The sequence below is a fragment of the Equus caballus genome, chromosome 17 (genome assembly GCF_041296265.1).
Source record: "Equus caballus isolate H_3958 breed thoroughbred chromosome 17, TB-T2T, whole genome shotgun sequence".
Classification (NCBI taxonomy): domain Eukaryota; kingdom Metazoa; phylum Chordata; class Mammalia; order Perissodactyla; family Equidae; genus Equus; species Equus caballus.
Window position 1 is genome coordinate 71,953,034 of NC_091700.1, and position 25,896 is coordinate 71,978,929.

General features: G+C 40.1%; 1 long non-coding RNA gene across 10 annotated transcripts in view; it reads left to right on the forward strand.

The window, feature by feature from the left end:
• Window positions 1-25,896, forward strand: part of LOC138918543 (uncharacterized) — a 226,824-nt gene that overhangs the window by 124,348 nt on the left and 76,580 nt on the right. The window contains exon 1 of one of the 10 annotated variants that reach the window (XR_011428027.1): window positions 23,565-23,703. The exons of the other annotated variants lie outside the window; for them this stretch is intronic. This is a non-coding gene — a long non-coding RNA (uncharacterized lncRNA). Of the gene's footprint in view, window positions 1-23,564; window positions 23,704-25,896 lie in introns of those variants that run through there. 10 annotated transcript variants of the gene reach the window in all.

The window sequence follows — 25,896 nt, forward strand, 5'->3', positions numbered from 1 at the left end:
CCCATTTCACCTTTTCCATGAAGGCTTTCTTGCTAACTTGAACTCACCTCCGCTGCTGCCTTATATGCACAAAGTTTATATGTTTAGTCTCTGAGCCTTTCAACTGTTATTTCATCTGCCTGGAATAAACCCCTCCCTCTGGTTCTCCCCCAATTCTAGCTCCTTATTTGTCCCTTAAGATTTAAAGTGAACAGTTCTTCTGGGAAGACTTCAATGACTACTAAGATAGGGGGATTCAAATACTAGGTGCCTGGTGCCAGTGTGTGAGACGTTTTCAGAGGTCCACAATGAAATGAGAAAATATTTATTGTCACAAAATTGTGTGTGATTAATTAAAAGGATTGTTCTTTATTCCAAAATTATACAGTTCCTCTTTTGGGGTAGTAAGATTTTATGAAATGAGGGTGATAGGAGAACACGTTTTTTAAGGTACTGATTTGGGATGATAAAAACTTTACCATTCATATCCATTGCCCAATATTTTTTTGAAAATTTTTGACCCATGAAATCATGGATCTGAAAACCACTTCCCTAAACTGGCATCCTATGTGCATGCTACAATAGCATTTACCATGCTGTAGTATAATTATGGACTCATTTGTCAGTTTCTCTCGCTGGGAGGTGAGTACTTATATGATATTCATCATAGCACCCTCAGCATCCAGCGTGATAAATGTTTGAGTGAAGGAAATAGCAGGGAAATGTTTAGCACTTTACTGTACCAAGGGTATTAGTATATTAGTATGTCCTTTAGCAGGTGATTCTTGATCTGAGTTCTGTGGACTGATAGGCAGGTCCATGGAAGGGCTTCGGAGGACCCAGGAGCAGCCTAAAATTTCATGCAAAATTTGCATGTACCGCATATGTGGACTTTTCTTTTCTGAGGAGAGAGCCTATAGAATTTTCAAAGAAGTCATAACCCTCAAAGATTAATGATGACACTGCAGGAATTACGTCATTCACCATGGACTCACCTATCATTTCCTGAATAACTGAGATGTGCAGGACCCTACACTGACTCTGGAGCTACAGAAAGGAATTCGATGCAGTCAAAGAGCTCATTCATAGTCAGACTGTCTCAAAAGAACAGGCAAATATAAACTACCAGTGGTAAAGTGCAATAAATGTAGGTAGTTTTACGGGAACGTGTAGGATACTGCCTGGTGGTGGGAAGGCTAGCCAGAGGAGGTGACATTTAAATTAAGCCTTAAAGAATAAACAGTTCATTAGGCAGCAAATTAAAGATATGGGAAAGATATTCTAACTGTCCAAATTAGAGTCTACATTGAGCCAAAGCAAGAACAAAAACTGCTAACATGTACACACATATCTGCGCAATATAAATAATCTCATATGCCTACAATTCTTTTTTTCATTCCTCATAGCATCTAACCTAGTACTAGCCATAGTGCACTTATTTCCCCAAACTTGGGATGCTACAGAACATGAGCAAGTCTTGCCTTGTCATGACATAACAACAATTTAGCAATGCTTCTAAAATACTAGGGCAAAATACAAGCAAAAATGCTTCTCAATGTAAGGGCAACATAAGAACTTCTTCATATACCCCTCCCAGCTAGTTGAAATCAAGAGATGTCATGGATGTATGTGAAGCTTGTTCCTACAAATGGTGAAGAAGAGCTATGTGCGTAGGAAAGCAGGAGGGTATCAAAAAGGCTGGAAGCCGAATCAGGTCCCTAAACCTGGTTTGTATGGGTCCTGCTCTGCACAGGGCTCAGTTGATCTGGTGTCTTTGTGCAAATTAGAATGGGGTGACTCTTCCTCTGAGTCAGTTCAGTATCAAGCCAGGGCACACAGCTGGGTGAGCAAAATGTGGGCTGGATTCCAGCCCCCTCACCTCTCAGCCAGGTGCCTTCAATTCTCAAGTCCTATAGGGGCAGCAGAGACAAGACAAATAATTTATTTCCCCTAATGTTAGGATATGTTGATCAGTGTCAAGCTGATCTTGGGATGGTGAAAAGCTAGAGGATATCCCTAAACCTTCTCCCTTCTAGCAGGTAAAATGAGTGTAGCAAGCAGTAAGCAGCAGCAGCAACTTAAACTCCAGGAATTTATGCCAAATCTGGAAAGACAATTATTTACTCTGGGCCTTTAAATCTTGCAACCTTCTTGCAGGCACAATACATTGTGATGGGAATAAAGTGCTAAACTCGGCACATTTTAGGATATGAGGCTCCAGAGAAAAGTAATTCTAAAGAAAAAAAAATCATTTGTCCACTGTTCGGAAGGAAAATTTCAGGGTTAACAGTAGACTATGGATTTCCAATCAAAATAGCATTATATTGAATGAAAAATAGTACTAGCTGTTCTCATAATGTAATATTGTTGGTTTTCTTCACAGCATTTCAACTATCTCCTTCTTTAATGTCTCAGTAAATACAGAGAACTCTAAAGCAGACATGACTTTAACTAGTTAAATATATAAAATGTACTGAGTGTATAATATGTAAAATCGATGTAAATATATAAAATCAGATTGAAAACAGGTACCATGTGATCTAGCACCAGACAACTACATAGGAAAAACATGAGCCTTTCAAAAATATCTCCCTGACTTACTTTATGTAGACCCTTCCATTTCTTTGTGGAGGTAGCTCAAAGCCTCCAAGAAGATGTACTGTAACACACGCCATGATACTGTCTCCAGAAGTCACCCATCAACTGCTCCCTCTACATTGAAAGATGTAGGAGGCCTTCAGGGTGTTCTTTCTAATCTCACTATTAACATAAATCAGTTTGTTATGTGTTCTATTTGCCACCCTCGAAGACACAAAGTTCCCAGCTTAGAGAATGGGAAGCAGACATAAATCAGTATATTTCCAAAGGAAAAAAAAACGAGGACCTGTGAGTTTGGCATCCCTAGACAGACTGTACACTCCTTGAATGCAGTGTCTTTTACCTGTCCCCAAACAGTAAGTGCCCAATTAGTATTTACTGAGTGACTGTCTTGGAAGAAGGGAGGGAAGGCTCTGGAGAGCATGATGACTCATGTGTATCCTAAAGGATTTTCCTGACCCATCTAGAAGATAGTCACATTTTTCATGTGTTAAGTGTAAGCTGTTTTTTTTCACCACTATTTCTTTTTCTATTTTTATATGGGTCTTAAGTGACTTGAGCTAGAAATCTGAACCCTTGTTCTCAAATAGTTCTTAACCCAGGGTTGCACATTGCATTCACTGCCTCTCTTTGCAATTCATCAGTGAATCAGTAATAGTGTCTGCCTAATAAAGGCTGAACGAATGACTGCAGCAAAATTTATGCTGTAGAGGAGGAAGTAGACCCTGCTGTAATGTTTATTAAGCTATCAGTACACCTTGGTTTTCAATATTGGAGGGTCATCAGGAAGCACATTTTTCCATACCTCTGTGAGCAGCAATCTGCCTCTCTCACTCCCAGGTATGTGCCTAATTCAGTGCATCCAGCTCCTTTGACCCACAAAGGCATTATTGTTTGTATACTAATCCCTGAAACACATAGCAAACTGCTGTCTGCAAGATCAATGAGCTCAAAGACCACTAGATCCCATTGCCTAAGTTCCTGAATATCTTTATTCAGTTTTTTCATCTTGCTTTCACTTTTCATCTCATCTTTGCTCCCACTTTTCAATCTCAGTGGGTGAGCAGTTAGCAGCATTCTGAAATAAGTAGAAAAATCTCTCAGGTTCCCTGATTCTCTGTGGGAGGCACAAGAGGGCTGTGTTGCTGGATGCAACCCACAGCTAATTGTTGCCAAATTTGGAGCCCCAGACGTGACCTTGATCATCCATAGGCAGATGTGATGGATAGCTACTCCAGCAGTCTGCTCAGCCATCCATCTCTGTAGGAAAACGACAGTGATAGCTGGAGAGAGTGCAGCTGACATCAGCAGAAGTGACCACAAGAGTCAGATGAAAAGACAGCAGAGGAAGGGAATTGGTCTTTAATCTGCTCTCTGAGGCCTTTTGTGAATGAGGGCAGTTCTAGTCACTTTGGTCCAGACAATTTGCAGATCTTTCAGTGCAAAGAAAATGGTATCTCTCTAGGGGTAGGCAGCCATAAAAGTTTAGAAGAGGCAGTAGGTCAAGAATATTGATTATCTAACTTTCCTTACATTCTAAAAGATGGAAACTTAAACTGAGGCAAACTGTATCCACACCAATCCATTGGATACGTGGGTCTATTTTATGGATTGGAACATTATTATTGAATAAAGCTTCCACTGTGCCTACAGCAAAGCCAATGAAAGTGACACAGTTCTTACCCTCTGGAACATACAACCTTGATACAATTTTTCTTTGAACACAAAGGTAAAGTATAAATGTGTACAGTCCAGGTAATTTGTATGACAATGGCTTATCTCAAAAGTGTAATTCTATGATGAGTGTAATTCTATATGAGGGTGATAGTACTAAGCAAATAGGATCTTATAGTGCCACATATCATTTATTAATAGTAGAAGTAGTATCAACATTACATATTTCTTATTGTAGTGGGTTGTAGTGTCCCCCAAAATATATGTCCACCTGGAATCTCAGAATATGACCTTATTTAGAATAAGGGTCTTCACAGAAGTAATTAATATAAAGATCTTGAGATGAGATAATTCTGGATTAGGATGAGCCCTAAATGTATATACATATATATTTATGACAGATTTATTTTAAAGGAATTGCCTCATGAGATTATGGGGGCTAGCAAGTCCAAAATCCATAGGGCAAGCCATCAGACTGGAGATTCAGATAAGAGTTGATATTGCAATCTTGAATCTGAAGGCTGGAGACTCGGGAGAGCTTCTGTGTTGCAGTCTGGAGGCCAAATTCCTTCTTCTTCAGGAAACCTCAGTCTGTGCTCTTAAGGCCTTAACTGATTGGATGAGGCCTCCTGTTATTATGAAGGATCATCTGCTTTACTTAAAGTCGACTGATTGTAAATGTTAAACACATCTAAAGAAACCTTCACAACAACATCTACACTAGTGTTTGACCAAACAACTGGTCACCATAGTCTAGCAAAGTTGACACATAAAATTGACCATCACAGATGGTTAACAGGCATCTCAAAATTAACAGAACCCCTATTAGTCCTCCAAGATTTCCTAGTGTGTGTTGTTCAGGCTGAAAAACATATTCAAGTCATTTTAGATTTCTTTCTTCCCCCAACATAACATGTCTTCAACCTATCAGCAAGTCTACTACATGCAAGATATCACAGATCTGACCTCTGCTCACCACCTTCTTGGCTACCACATTAGCCAACTTTTCTCCCACCTGGATTTCTACAGTAGCCTCCTAAGTAAACTTTCATGTCTACTCCTGTGCTCCTTATGATCCACTATGTCACAGAGGTCAGAAATATATATCAGATTATAAATGCCATCTGCATATGTAGGTAGATAGACCATATCTGATACATATATCAGATCATATCCCCTCCAAGCATAAGACCCTAAAATGTTGTCCCATTGCCATCAGAATAATATCCATCTTCTTCCCCCAGCCCACCAGACCCTACCAGATCTAACTCTTGCCTACTTCTCAAACTCAGTTTATACAATTCTCCTTTCCAATCAGGTTGCCCATGCTTTTGGTCTTCCATTCTTTTATTCCATTTCCTGAGCAGCTTCTTGCTCTGAAGTCTTTCTGCTTACTCTTCCCTTTTTCTGGAATGCTCTTTCACCAAATATTATAATGTCTCTTTGTGAGATTGTTGCTCATTTCTTTGACAGAATAGTTATCAGACCAAACTTTCTACTAGGACAACTATATAAATGCCAAGGCAAAACCAAAACAACTGAAGGAACCATAGAGCAACCAAGGTAGCCAGGATTTTATGGATCAAACCTCACAGAGAAGGAAAATGCACAAGGGAAAGTGTCTTCTTCTGCTCTGGCTGCCATACCGTAGACTGAGTGTCTTAAATGATAGACATTTATTTCTCACAGTTCTAGAGGCTGGGAAGTCCAAGATCAAGGTGCTGGCTGATTCAGCTCCTGGTAGAACTCTCTTCCTGGCTTGCAGATGACTGCCTCCTCCCTGTGTCCTCTCATGGTAGAGAGACAGACAGAGACAGACAGAGAGATCTTCTTATAAGGCCACAAATCCTATCAGATTAGGACTCCATCCTTATGACCTCATTTAACGTTAATTATCCCCTAAAAGTCCTATGCCCAAATACAGTCACATTGCAGGTGAGAGCTTCAACATAGGAATTTGGAGGAGACAATTCAGTCCATAACAGAGGGCAGTATTTTCTGATGCTTTCCCCTTGAGATAGTTGCTGATTTGTGGCATGAGTTCAAAAGGTTGAGTAAAAAGCAGTGCCTTGGAGCATTCTACAGCCTCATGGAAATTGAGACAAAAACTGTAGTTCAGGGCTACTAAGGCAGACAGAAACAAGAGGTATAGGCTTGGAAAGAAGGGAAATTGAGAGAAGGGAGCTCAACATTCTGTGCTACTTTCCCCCTCAACATGTTTGCCAGTTCTTAAAATGCAGTCGTTGAAAGGCTTAGAAGCCCACAACAAGGCACCAGTAACTTTCCAGCTGAGCTTTTGGCAGTTTCATAGTGCTGGGAAGATAGAAATTTGATTTCAGGGCCTGCCGAGGTAGAGTGTCCCTGCTAAACCCACTAGGCTTTCAGTTGAAACCCCTAAAAGGCTATGCCCAAGAAGTGAGGGCAGAGCAGAAACCAACCAGCCCTGTAAAGGCTGAAGCTCAGGCCTGAAACATCTCCGTCCTTAATTGGATCAAGGGGGCCTGCTCCTGCGTAAACACCTACCAGAAGAAAATTCAGTCCCTCTGGAGGAAGGCAGCATCATACAGAGCTGCTATCAAAGAAATTGTGTATATATTTTATACACAATTCCGGCATTCAAAGAAAAATAATCAGGTTTTCAGTACACAGGGCCAAATGCTGAAAATGAAGAGAGTGAGAGAGAGGACTCTGGTGCTCATCTCCACCCGGGGAACCCTCGCGATCCTTGAGAACTTCTTTCTCTAATCCGATAAAGTCATTAGGTAACTTTTTGAGTGTGTTTCTCTGTTAGGCAGTGTGCAAAGCAAACAGCACAAGGGTGAACCCTAACCATGGTTACAACACGGAACAAACAACACTGTCTCACCAAGACTTACTTAGCGCATACACTAAATACATTAGTTAAATACTTAAAATTAGTGGGAGTAACAAGGTTCCGAAAGTCAGGAAGACTCTCTGACACCATGACAGGGTGTACAGCACCAAGAGGGGCAGCTGTGAGCCTTTTTACTCCTGCAATGAATTTTCTTGACTTCACTTCTGCCTCAAAGCTAAAGTTCAGGAGTCCTAAAGTACAAGAGTCAATTCTCATTCTGCTGTAAGTCCGTAAGTCCTAAAGCCCAATGAAAACAAATCATTGAAAGACTCTACGGTATCGTATTATTATTAATTGTCTGCAAGCTTTGAGCCTCTTTTCTTCCTTGAAGCTTTAGAAAATAACAATGCAGTGGATTATTATTGTGCTTTACTATTTATAATACATTTCCACATTTCTCACCTCATTGGATCAAAAAAACCACCCTTAGAGGTGGACTTGGTGAGTTTCATGGTATGAATGAAAAAAGTGAACTTCAGAGAGATTAAGGGACTTGCTCAAAGTTGAATAGCAGGTAAATATCAGATCTGAGACCCTATCACCCACTCTGCTTTAGATCATAACCTCAATTATTTACATATTACTTTATATAATGTGTATTTTATCACAGTTTACATAATGTGTTTATAAATACGGGTGTGTGCATATTTATAATATTTCATAATAAGTGTTTACAAATGTGTGTGTATACATATATTACATTTGATATTGAGGTTCTTTGCTACCACATGGCCGTTTCAGAAGCTAGCAGTTTTTAAAGGTTCGAAATATGAAAAGGGAGTGGTGGGGAAAGAAGTTAACTGCACGATTTCTTTTTCATTGACTCCTTGAAAAAGCTGCTGGGCATTCTGTCACTTGAGCCCAAAAATCCCATCATGGGAGGCTTGCCATCTGGGACCCTGGGAGTTGACCTTCAGGCCACTGAACCTGGCTGATTCTGGACAGAGCTCACAGGCTCGCTGAGTTGTGGAATAGTTTAGAACTTTCAGACTGACTTCTTCACCTTTTGGCTAAGACTGAGCAGTAGAATGCCCAAAAGAGCCTAAATTTGATTTTTAGATCAAGTGCTGTTTTGGACAATGGTAGTCCTTAAATTAGTCTAAAGCAGGGTTTCTCAGCTAAGGATGATTTTGCCGCCTTCCTAGGGGTTATCTGGCAATATCTTCAGACATTTTTGGTTGTTACAACTGGAGGGGGATGCTACTGGCATCTAGTGGGTAGAGCCTGGGAGTACTGCTAAATGTTCTACAATGCACAGGACAGCTCCCCACAACCAAGAATTATCTGGTCCAGAAAGTCAATAGTACAGAGGTTGAGAAACCCTGATTGAGGTGTGGAAGTCCCTCAGTTTACCCCGGCCCCCATACCAGCCAGACTCCACATGACTCCATTTAGCCAACTAGAAACTCCAGTTTACTTACAATCCAATCTAAGCAGGAACCTAGTGAAATTAAATCCGTACCTCAGTGCTAAAACCATAAAGAAAAGCAAGAAGAAAATTGCCATAAAAGTTAGTGTCGTGGTTACATCTAGAAAGAGGGAAGGGGGTGTGTTTAAAAATATGAATGGCAGGACTCCTAGGGTGGCCCGTAATGCTCTGTTTCTTGACTTGCATGGTAATGACTTTGAGATTCACTCTGTAAAAATTCATTAAGATGTTCTTTAAAGTTGATGAACTTTTTTTATGTGTGTTGTATTACAAAATAATAAAAGCTTTAAAAACAACACATCAGTGATTTCCCTCTGTTCTGTAATAATTAGACTCAAGAAATATTATTGATACAAGTGACCCTACTGTGTTCATATTGAATAACAGAATTGGAAAATGGTCAAAGCCCAGCCCCTAAACTAGAAATCCTGATAGCACCTTAAGCTCCTTTTTCTTCTTGGTTCTCAAAACTGGTTAGTCGTGAACCTCTATATATGCACACACATACAACTTGAATACTGAATTATTAATGGACGTTGCAAAATAACTGTCAAAGGGCCAAATTCCCAATGGCTAGTGACCAGTGCATTTATTCCAAAAGCTTAGTGATTCCCAGCCAGAAGAGGCAAGAGCATGCCCAGTTGGAAGGATATAGCAAAATCACCTAGAGACCATTGGTATTTTTCTAAATTTTAAAAATTTAATTTTTATCAGTTATATAAAAATAACATGTATATGGTTTGTTTTAAAAAAAGTCATAGAATACCAGAAATGAATGAATTTTCATTTCATCATAATGAAAAAGATCTGCTGCCATATTGTATGCCATGTCCAGGACATAGTCCCAGAGGCCACCATTGTTAACCCTTCAGGTGTTCAATATTTACCATCGTACTTCAAAGTAACGTGTTCATATTGCAAATTCTTTATTTCTTAAACATTACCCACTTAACTTCCTGTTGTGATAGATGAAGACTTTTCTGACTTTTCTTTCTCATAGATTTGTAACATTTTTGTTAAAATCTGCAGACAATGTTTACATTATTATGAAATGTGAATTCTCTTCATTCCTGAGTCAAAGAGTGGACTTTCATAATGGTTTTTTTCTAGCTCAACTTTTGTTCTCCCTTGAGTAACAAGTGCATCATTCTTCATTAGTTTAGTTATCTATAAATACAATGCTTATTTATTTTGAACAGGTGCTCCAATATATCTTTCTAATATCTATTAACATATTCTCAAAATAGTCAAATAGATAATATATTATTTCCATCTTTTCCCTTGGAGACCTCACTCCCACAGCCCTGTGATTTCCTCCTTCTGGCATTGCTGAACAGCTGTTACTTTATTCCGGAAAAATTCTGATGCCGTTCTTGGTGTTTAACCTTGATTTATTTCCTCATTTTGCTGGAGCACGTGATCCAGAATCTTACTAAGAAAATTCTGTCACGTCTAAAATTGTCTTTGGTTTACATTCAGACACGATCGGTTTGAAGATTCTAATTTGGGAAGCATTTTCCATCAGAATTTTGACAGCATCGTTCTTTGGTAGGTTAGCTTCACGTGTTGCTGTTGAGAAGTCTGATGCAGCATTGCTCTTGATCCTTTTTGTATGATTCTCATTCTCTCATCTCTCTGTCTCTCTCAACACTTTAAATATCATTCTTCATCTCCAGGGTTCTAAAGTTCCGTGATGATGGGCCTAGGTTAGTTTTGTTTTCATTTTTTTGTGTTGGAGAATTTACAATTCAATTTAGAAACTTGTGTTTAACAGTTTGGGAATAAATTTTATATTTATTATTTGACAATTTCTCTTTCTGCCTGTTTTTGATTTTGCTTATTCTGCACCTCCTATATTTAACTTGTTACTAATTTTCTAATTTCCTTAACTATTGTCTCATACTTTCTACATATTTGACTTTTTTATACACTCTGAGTGATCTCCTTGCATTTATCTTCTAACTTGTCTTGTGCGTTTCTCATTTGGGCTATTGATTTTTAGTTTCCAAGAGCTCTTGTTATCTAGGGGGTTTATTTCATGAGGCAGTATGTTCTTATCTCTGTCAGGTTGTTAACTTAAGTTTCTTCTTCTCCTTGTCTTAATGTGCAGTGTCTAGATTTCCTTGTTCTATTTATTTGTTTTGTATGTGTTCATTTTTTGCCTTTTCATGTTGAAGGAATTCCTTAGTAGCCATTTGCTCATAATTCATAGGCAGAGCTACAGAGCTGGTTGGAAGCTCTGTCTGAATGAGCGAGTCTTGTCATTGTCACTGTGTGGTGCCTAGGCAGCAACCTGGCTTTCTCATGTAGAGAATTCCCACATGTCGGTATCTGGAAGCACTGTCCTCATGGCATTTCAGGCTCTCTAGGGATAATCTAAGAATGAAGGGTAGAGTAAAGAACAGTGTATTCCTGACTATGGGGGCTCTGGAAACAAGACTGGAGAACAAAGTGAAGAGACTAGGAATTCCCTTATTGATTGTGTAGAATTCCACTTACTCTTTGTCTTTTCAGCTCTCAGCTTCATTCTACCCATCTCCGTGCCCCACGTCTGAAGTTTTTTGGCTGGATTTGTTCAGTGACTAAACTTTCCATTTTTCTCTTGTGACGGTGGAGAGCAGTGACTTTGTTTTAAAAGGAAGCGATGGCGATCCGAGGCAGCAACTCCTCTATATGGCTATATGCTTTCAACCAGTCTTAATTTTTTTCACCTAAGTTTCACCTCCCCTTTCCTCAGGACTTGGTGTCCCCTGTGCCTGTTGTGTTGGGCAAGTTAGTTTGTTTCTTTTCTATTCTTCCTATATGTATACATATGTATACATATATTTATCTCTCTTAGCTATTAATCATGGATTTTTAAGAGGTTTTCTTCTATCCCTGCATGCACTTTGAGTATTTGTCTCTTTCTATCTTTCAAGAATCTCTTGTCCTCCACTGCCTATTCTCTCATTCCCTTTGTCTTTGTGGCTCTATACCTTCTTAAAATGCCATTACTGTCATGCTAGATCTGTCCTATAAAGAGAGAAAATTAGTGTATAGTCACTCCATCATTTTCTCCCGTTCACTCTTTCTTTACACTATCTGTGAAACATTGAGGGGCAACTAGGTTCAATGGGAAGTCTTGAATTTAGGGCTACATCCACCTGTTTCAAATCCCAGCTTTGGTCCTTAGTGAGCGTGTGATTTTTTGCCCATCACTCAACTGTCCTGCCTAGGGACGCCTAGGAAAACAGTGGCTGAAAGCATCCATCGAATTGGGTAATTAGAAGGTCATTGGTAACTTTCACCAGAGTATTTTCCACAGAGTGGCAAGGGCAGAAGCCAGGCTGCACTGGGATTTATCCGTTAATTACGCTTCCGTCTGCCATGTGAGGTTCCTCCAACACGGTTTCTAGCAAAGCTGTGAGTTACCCGCACCTTTTGGTCTCTGCTTACTTTGCCAGCTGCTTTAGCACTTCAAATGTGCTGCCACGTGTATGCATGCTTTTCCTTCAAGGCTCATATAAGCCAGCTGTTGCAACAAGCTTCAAAATGCTCCCTGCAAACTGGCAGGAATCTGAATGCCCTCAGAGCTCCAGTGGGACCAGGTTCAAGCAGTGTAGCAGGAAAATTGCTTTGGGAAGCCAATGTGGAAGAGAAAGTCTGAGGAAGGAGCAGCTCAGCAGAGAAAAAAATGGCCTCTCACCAATAATATACTTGGAGAAAAAATATGGCAGCAAAAGCCAAGAGGAAGAAGCCTCTCTTCGTCTTTTTTGGCCTGCTAGGCTGCCAAGCCTGATGTCGTTTGCTGGATATTCCATCATAACTCTAGCCCAAATGGAGAAGTGGATGGTTAGAGATATGCGGCTGATGGAAGGCAGAAATAAATGAAGTAGATTGCTTTGGACTATGTGTAACTCTTCCGCAGCAGGCAAGCTCTTCCCAGACCAAAGTGGGCTCTGACCTTCAGAGGAAGAAATTCTGCGAGGGCTCATTTCAGGAAGGCTTAGATTGCAAAGTTTTACAAACAGTCCCAGAGCTCCTTTCTGGGGCCCTAAGTTCTAGACAGTGTTTTGTTATCTCAGTTGCAATGTTGTTTGTTTGTTTGGTGGTTTTACTACACAACCCATCTTCATAAACTGTTGCCCAGCTGCACACACTGGTGGAAAACTAGCTGAAACAAAAATGCCATTACTTATTCTGTTCAGAAGAGAATTTAAAATTCTCGAGACTGGGGAATAGTAAAATGAGAAGTTAAAAAAATACTTTTTAACATGGAAGATCAATGCCAATTTTGAGATCTTTGTACCCGAGGAATAATTCTTACAAGTCTTTTTTACTTATAGAGCAAAGACTCATATATAATGTGATCTAACTGAAGTTTATTCTATCGACTTTTAAAAATAATTCTTAATATTGCTTATACAATTCTCCTAGAATGTGCTCATTTTAATCATCAGTCAGCATTTTATTATATTATAATCCTTAATTGATTGACGTTTAATCACAGTCTTTGTATTTTACTATCCCTCGTCTCATAAGAGGCAATTTTCTCTTTACTGTAGTTTAACAGCTGATGAAAAAGATTTAAGGAAACCTATAAACTTAAGATTGGTTAATGGTCCCTTATAAAAGAATATTACACTTCTAGGATCCATTGCACAGATGTGATACTCAATTGTGGAAATGTGCATGGGGTTTATTAAATTACAGCACAAATCTTCAGCCTTCTGAGTTATTGTCCATGTTGGTATTGTTAGGCAAATGGGGAGACACATTATTGCTTCCAGTTGTTCACATTACTGTGGTGTAATGCAGGCAGAGACAGCTGGCACAGCGCTGTAGGCAAACGCAGAGCTGCAGCAGCTGCCGAGAACCGGGCCCCAGTGAAGGTCCAGCTCCGCTGAGTCAGTGCGGGGCGGCTCATCGAAGGTGTCCGGGAATGGAACGTAAATAAACAAACCGAGCTGGCTGTCAGAGAGGGAGGAGCGGGGGAGGGAGAGTACTTTATGTATATAAAACTACTTTTCTGGATTGTTTCTGAATTTTATGACTTCTTGGGTACCCCGAGAACCTTGACAGAATTAATTGCTTAAAAATAGCCTCTGGACTTGTTTATTGGGTAGCCTCTTAGTTCTGTCTGTTCCCATTATTGACCTAAGTTAAGAAGGCATGGATGCGGTTTGTTTTGTTTTTGGTTTTTGTACTTGTGATACTGCTATATTTGAAAGCAAGGGGAGATAAAGTGCAGGTGGAAACACCTTGGATTTGGGGTATGAAAGACATGGATGAAAATCCCCACCTCACCACTCATTGATTATCTCTGTGATATTGGGGAACATGTACAACTTTCCAGAGCCTCATTTTTCTCTTCTGTCGATGGGGATAATAATATCTATCCTTCAAGGATTAGAGTCATAGATGTTAGTGCCTAGCACAGTATGTGGGATTCAAAAAGTACACAGTAACTGACAGCTCTTTTCTTATTGTTAGAATTATGATTTTCAGATAAACAAAAGTTCATAACAATTTGAATATGGACTTGAGTGAGGATTTCTCGCAACCATATCATTAAAAATCATATCTCAAAATTCCACCTAAAAACAGAAGGGCACAGTGGCAAAAGATCAGGTTCTCCAGTCACACGTGGGTTTAAATCTGTATGACCTCTGGCAAGTTTAAATTTTCTCCAAGCCTTAGTTTTCTCATCTGTAGAATGGGAATAATAATGTTACTTACCTAATAAGATAGTTCTGAAAATTAAATAAGTTCATAGATGTAAGTGTATCATTGAGCAGAGTGTCAACCAAACAAGAGGCATTTAATGAATGTAAGCTACTATTCTTAAGGAGATAAACGTCAGTTTATGAATTTGAGTCCTAAAAGTAAGATGTCTAAACTTTGGTCATTTATGTCTCTTGTTTATTGTACTGTCCAGGGCCTAGTTCTATTTAAAATCTCCTTTCCGGATGCTCTCTGCTTAGGCTATTTTTCAGTTTATCCTGAAAATTTTAGTGAATTTTAGGAAAAAAATGAGGCAAATATTATTATCTGATAAATATTCATTCACCCAATATTTATTAGCTGAATAACTGCTGTATTCCAAAAACAGTGTTGGGTTCTCAGGACACAAAGATGGATATGATGAAACCCCTCCCCTCAAGGAATATATGGTCCCGTAGGGGAGCTCTCCATGTAAATAAATTGATGCTTCAAAGTGTCATTGCTATGAAGGATGCTTATATAGGATATGACGGGGTCCAAAAATTAAATTAAAATCCACATGGGCTGGGATGGAGAACCAGAAAATTCATAACTTCAATAAACATTTATTAAGTGCCTACTTAGCACTGGACACTGGAGGTACAAAAATGGTACAAAGATGAATGAAAGAGGATACCTGTCTTTCTATTCTCTGCATTCTCCTCCAGAGGGTCATTGCTCCCAGTGTCTGTCGATATATTCTGATTAAGGTCCCCAATGATTTCCCCTTGCTCAAGGTAACGGACAGATGCAATTGATACAATTGAGCATTCCTTCCTTCTTGGAACACTTTCTTTCCTAGAATGCTCTTACCTTTCCTCTGAATCCTCCCTTTCCTCTGAAGCCCCCTGGGCCTCGGCTCCGCCTCCAAGTGATTGAGTGCTGTAGCACGGCAGGACTCCGTATCTGAAATGATCCGTTCCTTTATTTGTTTACTGTTTCCTCCCTTCACCCCTGTATTCCTTGTACTTAGAATATTGTCTGGCACATAACTGTTCAACTGATGTTGGTTAAATTTATGGACAAAGAAAGGGGCTCACTGTTGAGGAGTCATCTACAATATAGATAGTTATAATACAATACTTGCAATAAATTGCAGATACTCAGAGAAGAGTTTCCTGAGCAGAGGCTGGAACTAAATGGCTAAATAAAGGCTTAAGTGTGGAGCTTGGATTTCCAGTCCAAGGGAGCCTGAGGGAAGCATGAACCACCACGGCCCAGGAGGGAAGGTGCAAGAAAGTGAGGGTTGCAGCCAAGTAGGCCACATCATTTCTTATTTTAAGTCTTCATTTTATTCGGATGTTATTCTCAAATCTATATCTGCTGATCTCCATTGGCACTATAAAAAGTGGATGCCATCCCCATAAGTTAACGGGCGTGTCTCATGAACAAGTTTGAGGTGAGTATGTGTGAGTCTCCAATGCCAATATGTATTCAGATGCATGCAAATCGCATGTGACAGCTTTCATTTTGTCCTTCTCCCCCAGCCAATCACTGCTCCGTCTGCAGAACAGGAGGTGGTGGCAGAGACCTTTGGGCATTCCCTCTACTCCCTTTCATTGCCCAGCAAACATTTCACCTCTAAACTGCCATCTGTCTTTGTGGTTTAAGGATAAGGAACTGAAATGAAAGAGGTAAAAACAACTTGGCTGATTTAGTCATTTTGTTTGAAAGATCAATCAGTTCCCTATGAGAAATTTTCTGGGATGGGAACCAAAGTAGCTGACATCCAAAAGCAGCGTCTCCACTACTGGCTCTAACGGCGATGCCCCATTAGCTGTCAGCAGTAATCACACTTACATCCTCTTTCCAGGCCTCCAGCTATGAGGGGACGCCATTACACTCTCCCTGTCTAGTCACAAAGTGCTCGACGACAAACACAAAAACAGACCAGGCTGAGTGGTGCTGTGAGCACGTCCCTGGCTCGGGGGCCTCTCCAGCAGGTGTACACCACTAACTCACCTGTGCTGGACTGGGCACAGACCATCAGGACCCATAATTGGGCACCCCTGTGAGGAACTTGCTCCATCTGGATCTGAACTGCAACCCCTCGCTCAGGACAGCAAGCCACTGTTGGAATGGAGGGGTCTCTCATTTAGCTAATGGCAGGCATATCTGCCACCTCTGCTCCTGTTCCAGCAGCAGCCAGAATTCTGAAGGAAGGCTGCCTTGCCTTAACCTTCATAAAGAATGTGCTGGTTTGGAAAACACATGTATACATGCACACAAGGTTAGATTCTGATGCTTTTTACTTCTCACCTTTAAATATTTCAGCGACCTAGCCAAGTATTCATTCATAATGAAGCCCCTCAAGGAAGCGTGGAAAAGCTCAGAACATATTGGGTTAACTATTTTTCCTCAGGCTTTAGACTTATGGAATGTATCTCCACTCCTCATTTTCAAATGAGAGTGGCTACGGCTTTGCAGTGAGCTTTGAGCATTAACTCCTTATTAAAAAAGACTTCCAGGTGCTCTGGGCTCAAGGAGGGCCTCAGGCCCGGGTAATTAAAACGTCGCCTTGAACAATATGGCCGTATGATATGTGGCCCTGTGCTGAGGGATTATCAATTTATTTTAATTACAGAAAAAAGGTGCACACTTCCAAAATAATAAATTACCTCAGACCCCACATTTTATTGAGTGGATGACTATCAAAGGGGTTAATTTTTATCTGGAAAACTCCTATTCATTCTTCAATACCCTTTTCTGGTTGCGAAGAAACGGGTCTCATTTGTGAAATCTTGCCAAGACAGTGCTTATCACCTTTTTAATTTTTACTCCTATTAAATTTTGTTTATATGTTTCTTTGCACTTATTACCAAGCATGTAGAAATATTCTCCCTGTCCCTCCAAATGTGTTCTTTCCCATTGGTTTTGAAAGAGGCAGCATTCCTGATCCTTCTTTCATTTTCTCACCTTTGGTTGAGACATGAAAACAGAGAACACTTTCTTTACGAAGACCAGTCCAAGGGTAATGATTACTGGGGATATAAAGGGGAGTGGTGGGCACTGTGAGTAAATGGAGAAGACATGATCCAACAAAGAATAGTAGCTTCTACTACCATCAGCAAATTGTTGTTGTGTAGAAATGGGGGTGAAATGTGACAAATTGTCCATTTCTTTAAGAAAAGCCAAAAATAAAATTTTTTTTAAAGTCCAAACTACTAATCATTAAATGTTGGCTCAAGCTTATTTTTGTAATACTGTGCCAACCAAATATAGCCTATCTGCAAGCATGATTTGAGCCCTACGGTGCCAATTTCCAGGCCCTAACTTTCACTCTTCTGTCTCCACCCTCGCTCAGTCCCCTTCATCACCAGCACCATGTGTTGGCACCACGGAGCAGAAAAGAGGAAGAGTGCCTGGGAAAGAGAGTGTCCCCTGCTCCCCTGGCCCACCCAGCCATTATGGGTCTTGGGATCACTCTGGTCTTCCCCACTCCCTGAACTTTGTACATCCTGTTTCTTCTGCTGGGGAAGATCTTCTCAAATTTGTCTGAACTGTTCATGAGACAAGGTCCAAATTTCCAAGACAGTTAGCCCTCTCTTCTCTGTACTCTTTTAGCATTTTGTTAAAATTTACATTGACACTTGAACTGCTGAAATTAGTCACATACATCAATATTCTCAAATATCAGCATGCAATCGAATCACCTGGAGGGCTTGTTAAACCAGTTGGCTGGGCTCCACCCCTAGAGTTTCTGGTTCCGTTGGTCTGGAGTGGAGCCCAGGAATTTGCATTTCTAACAAGTTGTGGGTATTATCTAGGAACCACACTTAGAGAATCCCAGGCTTATACCTGGGGCTGTGCGTAGCTTATCTGGGGATCTCCAGAAGTGGCACACTCAATAATCCTTTTATTAATGATATGAATGGCAGTCACTTTGCCTTCCTTATGAAACCAGTCTAATAAACATCTGCCTAATGTCAATGGGAAAGTGGTGACCGATCCACACACTCCCTTGCATAAAACTTTCATATACTTGGACAACTGAAGAGCTTTAAAAGTCCTTCAAGGGGCCAGCCCCATAGTGGTTAAGGTCAGTGCGCTCCACTTCAGCAGCCCAGGTTCACGGGTTTGGATCCCTGGCACAGACCTACACCACTCATCAGTTATGCTGTGGTGGTAACCCACACATAAAGTAGAGGAAGATTGGCACAGATGTTGCCTCAGGGCTAATATTCCTCAGCAAAAAAACCCCCAAAAAACAAAAAAAAAAAAACCAGGCCCTTCAAGATCATCTAGTTAAATCTGAGCATTTTATAAATGAAGACACTGAGGCTGCTTGTCTTAGCTCAGCTTCTTCATCTTTCAGTTACACTCCAGTTTCCAAAGTCGACCTTCTTATACTAGCTAAATTCTTCTTTTTCCCTCTAAAAGGCATGAAAAATTTTGGAAATTTCCTGTTAGGATATGTGGAGTGGGTTAAAATAGTGAACACTGCACAAAGCAAACTATTTTTGTAACATTCATTACATTAGCTATATATTTATATTTTTCCCCTGTCACTAATTTCACATGCCTAGGAACCATTCCAGATCTGGACCACAGAAAGTGAAAAATATACCTAATTACTTCTATTTAAGCTCCTTACATTTATCTCTTAATAGTGCAACATTCTCCTTACAAAACTGAGCATGACGCAAATGATATTTGCAAACAGGGCTGATTAATTTCCTTCTAGTCTGGGAACCTAAGTCTCCTTATTAACTACTCCTGCCTTCTCTCCTCTAAGATGCTATGATTCTCTGAATTACCTTGAGGGTAACCTCTCTCTGGCTTTCTCTGATCCCTAGTACCTCTTCTCCTCAGGTTGTCTCCAACAGGTCTACTTCATCCTCTCTGATACGACTGACACCCAGATAACCGTAGGTTATAGTGTGTGGCCACAGCAGTGGCTTGTAGATGTGGATTGGAGATGAAAGCCACTAGAGAACAGGAAGGTAAAAAATTATTGAGCTAGTAAAATGGATGGATTTGATTCCAGGACAGCATCAGAAACTACAGTAAACCCACCACACTGACTATCAACCCTGCAATCTTCACTGGAACATTAAATTTCTTTCTTACCAAGATGATTATTGCACATCTCACTTCTTGAACCTTCAACAACTCCTCCCCCTTCTGGTTGGCAGCTGAAAACTTCACCTATTATGTCATGGAGGAAGTAGAAAATCAAAGAGAACTACCTCATCTTACCACCAGCAAATCTATCAACAGACTTCTATCTTTGGGCTAGACTATATCCTCCCTCCTTTAATGATGCTCCTCAGTCTTCATCCACTTCTCTTTATTGCTCTTGCTCTCACCTTCCTTAATAGACAATCCTGATACCCTGTACCCATCCTCACTTCTCTATTCGTCATTCATTCCTCATTCCACTGCATTCTTGTTTCTGGCCCCACCCTCTACTGAATTTGTGTAAACCTCCAATAATTTCCTAAGAACAAGATCAAATAAATAATTTTTAAGCTTTTAAATTTACTCAGGATTCCCCTCACTATTATTAAAAGTAAACAAAAGCAGGTAGATTGAGGAGGAGAGTCAAAATATAGGAAAATGACCCATAGTGGGGGATGGGTTTCCCCTCTTTTTTTCCTGTCTTCTTTACAGGCTTAAGCCAAAGACAGTCCTCCAGCCGACCTGACATGACACTACCATGGACATTTAACACTCTGAGGTAAATTCTGTCTTTCTGACTAGAGGACTGGAATATAGGCCTCTGTGAGCCAAAGAATATGGGGAGAAATTGCCATTTATTTTTTCTCCCATGGCTTGACAAGGCTAGGCTCCCAGTGGAGCCCATGTGGTGGGCGGTGCTATAAGCTTAAACTCTGATAGAAACTATGTCCTCTGGCTTGACAAATTGCAGAAAGTGGCCACTGCAATCAGGAGAGTATTAAGGGGAGTCTCATTTTCTTTCTTTCTTTTTTTCTCCCCAATTTGCCTGAGGTGGCCACAGTCGTGGGAATTATGCAGTGACAGCACAGGCAACTAAAACTCCAAGATAAATTCCATCTTTTTGGGCAGAGGACCAGGGAAAGGAGTCCCTTCCAACTCAAGAGTGTGAGAGAAATCCTGAAGATGCGAGATTTGGAGAAGAGGTGTCCCTTAATTCTGCGAATGAAGGAGTATAACTTCCCGGCTTAGACTCTTGAGTTGCAGTTAACACAGACCCAAAAGAGCATAGCAAAAGTTTTGAGAACTGAAGTTTAATTTAAACCATCACCCAGGTCTCAGATTTACCCCTGGGTGGCACATGCCCACAGCAGATCCAAAGTCACATATCAAAAGTTTGACAACTGAACTGATATTGGAACCATCACCCCCAAAAGGAGAGACAGAAACTGCAATCTGAAGACAACTGAGTTGAGTGCCTGCTAAGAGAAACAACAACAACAAAATTAACAGTCTCCTGAGGATTTTAACAGGACCCCAAGTCTAAACAACATAATATTAAGAAATGTCTAAGATACAATAGAAAATTACTTAATTTGCAAAGAACTAGAAAAATGTGCCTAATTCCAAAGGGAATCAATAATTGCCAATTGAGATGACACCGATGTTAGAATTATCCAGTAAATATTCTAAAGCCGTTATTATATGTATATTCCATGAAGAAGGGCAAACACTCTAGAAATGAATGGAAAGATAGAAGTTCTCTGGAGAGAAACAGAAACTTTAAACAAAAAATTTAGAAACAAAAATTTTAATATCTGCAATAATTTTTTTTACTTATTTTCAAAAAATCCTCTCCCTTTGCCTTTCACTGTGCAAACCCTTTGACATTTTCAATCTAAATCTGATAAATTCTTCTTTCTCACTGTCTTCTCTTCTACCTATCCTTCACTTCTGTCCTTGGCTTTCGTCTCTTTTCACTACATATTTTCTTATGTAAATTTATGCACAACTTTCCTCATACTATTTCTTCCTCTTCACCTATCATTCATTCTTTATACTGTTGCTTTCAGGTTTTTGCTTTTAACACTCCACAGAAATTGCCTATTTAGATCATTGGTGAAATTCCTTATGGCTAAATGTGATGGACAATTTTCAGTGCACTTTATTGATACTCTTTTCTGAATATGTCTCTTGCCCACAGTGCTGGGCAGAGTAGGTGCTCAATATATTTGTTGATTGAATAAATCAATGACTACTCCCTTAGCTCCCATATGAACAGACTTTCTAATTTTTTTTAATCTCTTTGGCCACTTTTCTAGGTTTCATAGATGGGTTTCTCTTCCTTTTCCCACTCTTTAATTTCTGGGGCTTCTGGAATGTTATCCTCAGCCTACTGGTCTTTCCTCTCAACACATGTTCTGGGAGATTACCTACTCTCTTAAAGATTTTTGTAGAGGCTGTGTGCTATTGACACCCAAATTCAAGCTCCAAATTGAGTATTTCCACTTAGAATTCTCACAATTACAGCACACACACACACACACACACACACCCAACCTGATTTTTCTCCTGCATTCCAGCATAGTTGGTGACAATATCATCCTCCTGGTACTCAAGGAAGAAACCTGAGAGAATCACTCCTCTCTCTCACCCTGTCCCTATCTAATCAAAAAGATTTGCTCATTTTACTTCCTAAGTATTTCTTAAGTCCATTCTCTCTGCTCTATCCCCACTATTATTGCTTAATTCAGTCATAATCTCTTTCTGACACACAAAATTGCAATATACCCCTAATGAGTATTTCAGCTTCCATTCTTTCTCCCTACAGTTCCAAACAGCTGCTGGAAAGAGTTCTTAACAACAGAAATGGGATCTCTTCTGTTCTTAAAACTGATAAATAGTGTTACTTTCTGTGTAATAATTCCCAAGGCTGTGTTATCTCCCTTCTGGCAGCCTCTCCAGGTTCCTTTCTTGACACTCCCAACCTCACACCATAGTCAGTTGCTTATAGCTCTAAAAATAACCCAGCTGTTATGATTTCATAAACATTTGTTTTGCTATATCTGTTGTCTGTAACATCCTTTCCTCCATCCCATCTCCACAAATAATAAACATAATAATAATGTTTATTGAGCTCTTCCTTTATGTCTGGGGTTGTACCTTGCTCATATATACCATTATTGCATTTAATCCTCAGGACTACCTTGAAATAGGTATTGTAGAACTATTATTATCGTCATCTTATAGATTAGAAAAGCAAGAAACAGAAAGGCTTAAGTGACTTGTACAAAAAAGTAGTTGACCCAGATCTAAATCCAGGACTTATGACTACAGAAACTGCGTACAACCATGTTTAACTATGCCTAAAGTGCCTCTATCCAACTTTCTGCACTCAGTCCAGGCATCACCTCCAAGAATACTTCGCTGAATAATGAACACCATCATCCTTCTAACCTTGGCCAGAGGCCTCTCTGCTCTTCCCAGAGCACTCTATGCATCTTTTATAATTGGGATCATCTCTTAGGGCAATTATCTGTTGATGTGTCTTTTTCTCCCATAGATGTAACTCCTCAATAACAGGGATTATGTTTTTTTTATCTTTCTATCCATAGTGCCTTGCAAAGTACTTCATATAGGAGTCACTCAATAGGTAGTTGCTCAACTAAACATAAACAGCTCTCTCTAGCCTAGACCTCTATATTTAAACATTTACTGGACATCTCTGCTAAATCTCCTCAGTATTCGAGGACAACTTGGATTAAACAGAATTCATAATCCTCCCTACTATTGCCCAAGATTGTTCTTAACCCTGTGATCCTTACCTGATTAATGTACCTGATTAATGTACCAATGTCTATCCAGTTAACCAAATCAGAAACCTAGGAATCATCCAAGATTTGTCTCTCTTTCATGCTCAATAATTAATCAATCACCAACTGCTCTCATTTATATCCTCTATGCATCTCTTAAATCCTTACCATTTTCAGTGATCCCATTGCTTCTTTTGCTTCCTTCCATTCCACCAATTATTACAAAATATTGTGATTATGTACATATCATTATCTCCCTCCCTGCCACTGGCCTGCAAATTTCTTGAGAAAAAGGATAATCTTTTCATTTTTGTACCCCTAAGTCACGTCTCCTCTTGAGTGATGACTTGGGGCGTGGTTCAAACAACCCATCTCATCTCCTAGTACCTATTAGGTTATACTTTGCAGTAACCTAAAGAGGAAATTTCTCTCACCAGGGATTATGCCTATGATAGCCATTAGAGCTGTTCATAAATATTCCAGTTCTTCTTTCCTTCTAGGTATACTGTAGGGTTGCACTTCCCTGCCCATTTTGAAGTTAGGTCAGCACGACTTGCTTTAGCCAATGAAATAGAAGTGATTGGATGGTCTCTGGACAGAAGCTTTAAGAGATAGTGCACGATTCACCACATCCCCTTCCTCTCACCGCCGTGATCAGGGAAGTATGTGTGAATGCAGCCTTTGTCACATAAAAAGTGAGTAAGAAATAAACTTTTATTATATTAAGCCACTGAGGTTTTAGGATTATTTGTTACTGCAACATAACTTAGCCAATCCTGACCAGTATAATGTCCTTGGGTATTAGCATTTTTCTCTTCTGGACGAATGGTGTTCAGGGAAAATCATGCTGCATGTTCCTTTCTTGTCTCACAGATGTTTTTATCCAGATGAATTCAAGTTAAAATTAGTATCAAGGGAAGGCTTGAAATGAAACTCAAGTCCCAGCTTGGCAATATTCAACCTAAGAATTATGTGTGGAATGAAAAGGGTAATCGTATTTGCTTTGAAGGATAATTATGAGCTGATTCTATGTAAGAATAGGGTAACCACTTCTATTCATATAAGTCTTCTTTTCTCTACTGAGTGTGCAGCACACAGGCTGATTCAGTGAGGAATAATATGCTTCCCGGAGCACTGCTAGAGTGACCGAAGGATTAATGCCACAAATATTTGATTGGGATTACTTAATTAGGACATTAAGTGAAAAGTTTGTCCCCAAAATAGGTCAACATGGGAAATAGGATAACATTATAAGCATGCTTATTAAGCGTTTAGAGTTTGCAATGCACTACTAATTATAAATAGTCTCCATCCTAGGAGAAAGCTCTGTAGGTATTAATGGTTTTGATCACCAGTTCCTCCTTGCTGGAAGAAGTAGATAGTTGAGTCTGAGTCACTTTTCACTTACACATTGCCCGCCCTTCCTCTGCAAGGAACCGAATGTCCAGACAACCCTCGAGTTTTAAGGCATTGCTGAGAGTCATTACAAGCTCACTTCTCATTTTATCGAATTTTTCTCTCACGTAGACATTCTATTTCCTGTAGCTTCTCATGCTTTCGTACTTGCTTTTCATTTTCTCTCATTATTATTTTCTGTCTCTAAACGTTGCCCACTTTTGTTCTTTTGTCAACTATTTCTTTGCTTTCTGCTTTCATTTACACAAGATGGAACTGTTTTTCTCCTCTAAGAAAACTGTCATTGATCAGAAAAGGCTTGACTTTGTGGTTCAGTTCAAATGACCTCTTTCCATCAGAAACCAAACCAAACTCTACGGTCCTTTCTGTTTTGGAATCACAGAACACATCCAAGGCTGGCGGCTTCTCCTGCAGCAAGCGTTCCTTGATCCCCTTCAGACAAAACTACCTCTCGTGATAAGTAGCTCTTTGTTCTCTTCTCTGTGTAAGACCACACTGTTGTATCTGACTTGCCTTCTTAAAGTCTGTCTCCTATACCAGACAGGAAACTCCCTAAAGGCAGAGAACTTGTTGTATTTATCTGTACACCCCTGGGCCCTCTCAGAGGCTGGCACATTATTTTTAGGATAGAGACCATTTAGAACACTTGACGCTATAGAACAGAAGTCTCAAATTGTAGCCCTTGGGCTGTTTGAGACCAGCAGGCATGTTCTGTTTCATCCACAAAGAGTTGCCCAGCACCGGTAATAAATATTTTTAATTAATTGCCAATTTTAAGAATGGAGGGATATATCGTTTTAAAAATCCAGATTTCTAGCTCGATGTTTTTAAAAACAACAACAAACGATTAGGAGATCCGGCATCATCGAGCTCATATTCCAACACAGAAGCAATGCTAAAGCTGAGGGGGGGCTACCCTCTTTGGAGGATCCCATGGCTCCCAGTCTCCTGGTGACCGCAGTTTGCCAAGAATGTCATAAGCAGCCCATGAGCTGTCAGAACAGCACCTGAACGATGGGTTCTGCAGGGACAATTTTCAGGTCAGTGGTTTCAGGACACAGCAGTCTCCTGATTGTCAGACCGGAGATGGGGAATGAATGTTGACACAGGTGGGGACCTCCAGGCTGGGAAGGCCGAGACTTGCTTCCTCTCGCCCTCAGGGCAATATTGCTTTGGTAATGGCTGCTTCAAACCAGAGCACACTTTCTGTTTTGTTGCTCTGGAAAATCTACTCAGAGTTCAGCTTCACAGCTAAGGTGTGAGGATTTAAATAATGAGAGAGCAACGTGTTAACCTAGTCAGTTTTTAATCTAGATGCCTTTTAAAGCCTAGGGCCTCAGTGAATTCGGGGATGTGAGCTTGGAATTTTACTCGTGTGAAGCATTTAATGTCTGTCTGTCTCTTCTCATTTTTCTCCTCACTTCCTAGCTCTTCTGGCTTTCCTGCCACACTTCATAATTAAATGCATTTCT